Below are 4,420 nucleotides of genomic sequence, written 5' to 3'. Positions count from 1 at the left end.
CATGCACAGATGTCACAGCTTTTAGACATCAAGCCTTATAAGAAATGTTTTATGGGAGAGCTTGGAATACAGTTGAGTGATAGAGTGGATTTCCTGGTTCATGTAAAGCCTTGGTTTTGATTCCCAACACTATAAAACAATAAAAATAAAGATATATATTTAAATTTTAGACTTTTTCTAATTGTTTTTTCCTTTTTTTTTTTTTGAGGGGATGTAAAGCTTATACCCCAGACCATGTGTGTGTAAGTCAGAGAATACGTTGCAGGAATTGGTTCTCTTTGTATATCCTGTGGGTCTCAGGGATAGAACTTGTGTCATCATGCTGGGAGTTAAGTGCCTTTGCCACCAGACAATCTGGCAAACCAAAGAAATGTGTTTCGTTTAGTCTAGAGAAATATACATGTACATGTCCCTCTCAAAATTGAGGCTATAATAAGAGTCCCAATGTAACAAGCCAACTCTATGCTACTTGTGTACTAAGCCCACAATATAACTACCATCCACAGCCCTCAGTCCATGTGACAGGAAAACTACATCATTGATATGGAAGAGAGACTAAGCTTGCCTTTCTCTGAAATCATCCAGGAACTTGAGCAAACGTCTGTTCTGGGATTGTAGTACTTCCTTCCTCATTTTAAAACAAAAGAATTAAACAAGACTTTGTGCTTTTCATGAGCTGCCTATAAAACACTTGTTTGGGAATTAACTGGTGTATTTCTTTACCACACACATCTATTGACTCTGAAACTTGGAGAAAGAACAATGTAACTGAAATGGCCTCTTCTAAACGAGGATCTCAGATAATTCTTACCTATGCTCAGTTCTGAACGCTACTAGAGCAGAGGACAGGCTAAACAGTATCATTCAATTTTTACTTTTTCTGATGTCAAACTGATGAGTACCCGTGATGAGTGTGAAAATAGACACTGGTCTAAAGTGTACAGAGATTTCAACGTTAAAACTTGCCATTTGAAACTGCTGGGTTTTGTATCGCTACAATTTTGACATCTACAAAAGCATAGCCTTAATGGACTGTGAATTGGTGAGCCAATCACAAAAGCAGCACAAAATTCAATCACAGACACCTGCAACTCATTACAAATTTAGCAGTACAAATGCCAGCAGCTGTAATGGGTCTCAGACAGTCTCTACAGCTCTGCCAATATTCACCTATAATTTGGGCTTGACATTTACAAAAAAGACAACATTTACAAAAAAGTAAAGGGCAAAGAGTTTTACCAAATAGTCCCACTCTTTCAACTTCCCCCTCCCTGCCAAGATACTGCAGGGGAAAAAAATCAATTCTAAATACAGGTGCTATTTGTATTCCTTCTAGTGTGTTTATGAAACTAAATTAATTGATGAAGAATCTAAAACAATGTACACTAAGGGATTTGAGGGAATTTTGTTTTGTCCTCAGAAAGCAACATTCTCCAAAAGTGTTCCTCTAGTGTTAAAAATACAAGAGTAAAAGAGAGAAGAAGGCAGGGTAAATGGAAATGCAAAATAATGTTAGTTTTATTTTTGGGTTGCCTTTCTATTTTTATGTAAGAGATAGGTATATGGGTAAATGCAGACTTGAAGTTTTCCAGTGAAAACTGTCACATTTTGCAAATACAGAGCATTAAGGTTGTCACGAGGTTGAGTGAAAAAGAAAAGAGGGGGGCAGAACAAACCACCTGAACTTAGGCAACTAGGGAGCAGGGTTTCGGCTTTGGATGTGTGTGACCTTGGAGAAGTTGTTCCACACACAGAACTGTATTTCCTACATGCACTTTTAAAGATGGCAGTTCTGACTGGTATCTCCCCTCAGTACCTTCACTGTCTGAACATACATTAATTTTCTTTCCCATAATTCCTTTAAAATGTATTCTTTTCTTTATTTTTTAGCAGATGTGTGCTATTTGGCCAGGGTCATTTAGAGCATTGTCTCATGCTAATGTGCCTACTATCTTAAGGAGAAATTTACTTTTTGTCTTATCTAAGGTGTATTTTAAATTTTATGATTTTTCCTTCCTAGTCTCTCAGCACATTTTGGAAATTGCTTCCTTTCAATTCTCTTTCATATAAATTGAGAAAGCAAAGGCATTGCAATATTTTAAATGCAAACAGCAAGGGTTCTATTAATAACCAAATGGAAAAGAAATAAAATATTTAATGTTATTCTTGGCTTGGTAGCTCATCATTTATGAGTATTATTTATAATTTTCTAAGCAACTTCTTCTTGTTTCCTATACTTATACAACTTCCCAATCGAAGTCTATTGGGAACTCTTACTGGTACTATAATTTGTTTTGGCCATTGTTTTCATATTTCAAGGAGCAAATTTTCTTAAACAGAATAGCTCCCGCAGTAACCCTACCAAACAATTGTGCTGTAGAAGGGAAAGGACATGACTACCTGTGACTTAGCAATTTCATTTTCATATTCCATTTATTATTTATTTATTTTTATCTACTTGTTGGCGTGTCTGTGTGTACAAAAGTGCATGTGAGTGCAGGTGCCTTCAGAGGTCAGAAGTATAAGCTCATCTTGCACCACCACTTGTGAGCAACCTAATATGGCCTAATACTAGGAACCAAATTCAGGTCTTCTGGAAGAGGAGCAAGTACATTTTACCACTGAGCTATTTCTCCTGCCCTTTATCTTGTTGTAATAGACAATATGTCAAACAGCAAACAGTATTTCTTAAACTCTCCACTTGAGAATCATTATCATCTAAAAAAAATGTATGTGCTCCTGAATGTATAAATATATAAAAGTTATACTATCTACTGTCTTGTCTAAATCCAAGAGATGATGCGAACGAAATTATTCTGTCTTCAATCAACTTGAGGTTGACTGTATCATGACTGTAGTCTCAGTCTTCATGGACATTAGGATAGAAATTTCAGATCCTTCTACAACTTAGTCAAGATGATACATCATGTTATTTTCCTAATGTGATGACTAATGTCGGTTGTCAACTTGACTGCATCTGGAGTCAACTAAAACCCAAGTGAGATATTTTCTTCATTGTATAATTTAAGGTGGGAAGACCCATCCTAAATATGGATCATTTGTGACTTAAAGAGCCGCTCTAAATTTGAGCCATGCTTTTTCTTTCCCTTTGTTTTTTATTAGTTATTTTATTTATTTATATCTCAAATGTTACCCCCTTCCCAGTTTCTACTCTGCAGACGCCCCATTCCACCCCCTTCCTCCTGCATCTCTGAGGGTGCTCCCCCACCCACCTATTCCTGCCTCACTGTGCTATCATTCCCCTGTGATGGGGCATAAAGCCTTCACAGGACCAAGGGCCTCTCCTCCCATTGATGCCAGATAAGGTCATCCTCTGCTACATATGTATCTGGACCCATGGGTTCCTTCATGAATATTCTTTGGTTGGTGGTTTAGCCCTCGAAAGCTCTGGGGAGGTCTGTTTGGCTGGTATTGTTGTTCTTCCCATATGGGGTTGCAAACCCTTCAGTTCCTTCATTCCTTCCCCTAACTCCTTCATTGGGGTCCCTGTGCTCAGTCCAATGGTTGGCTGCAAGATCTCACTATAGGCCATGTAAAAGGACGTAGAAGAATGAAGCTTTAGTCTTTTGCCTGCTTGCCACTGTTCTCACTGGAAAGTGCATCCCTCCTACTGCTGAGGTATTCCTTCACTGATATTTAACCTACTTCATCTAAGTTCCAACTGAGGTAGATGATCAGTAGTTCTCAATTAATTACCTTAGATTTAAGACTCAAATTGGGACTGGTGAGATACACAATCTTTTAGAGCGAAAAATTTGGGGATTCTTGTCTTTTTTTTTTTTTTACCAAAGGACAGCAATTGTTAGACTCTCTGAAGCATACTCTCTTAATCACTTTCATATATATATTCATTCAATCAGTTTTGTTCCTTTAGAGAACTGACTAAAACACCTAACAAAGTTGTTCTGTAATCTTTAAAATTCAAAACTCCCCCAATAACAAGTCATAAATTTATTTTAAAACAATTATTTGATGCACATGCAATTTTACCTTTTTTGGAAGATAAAATGTGCATTAGTGAGATATATGTGATTATTTCTGCAAAATGAATTTATTGTCTGGACATTTGATATAGTAAGATATACTGCATCTTTAGTATCCTTTATAGTTGGCCAATATTTTGATTTTATAATCAGCGATACTAAGAACAGTTTCCACATAAGTACAAAGCACATAAGATTAAGATGACATAAGTATATTTGTGAAATTCATGAAATTATTGGAAATTTGGTTCTAATTTCAAATCGAAATTCGTTTAATACTTTTGAAATCAAGTCATCAACTCAAACAGTAGTTCTTAATATTAAACATCCTAACAGTACAATCCAAGGTATAGTAATTTGGTACTTACACTCTAAGGAATGAGGATAGGAAAATATTGTTTTTGTTTTCCATAATT

This window comes from Rattus rattus, chromosome 1 (genome assembly GCF_011064425.1).
Source record: "Rattus rattus isolate New Zealand chromosome 1, Rrattus_CSIRO_v1, whole genome shotgun sequence".
Lineage (NCBI taxonomy): Eukaryota > Metazoa > Chordata > Mammalia > Rodentia > Muridae > Rattus > Rattus rattus.
The sequence above is the reverse complement of the archived record's forward strand: the minus strand, read 5'-3'. Positions refer to the sequence as shown.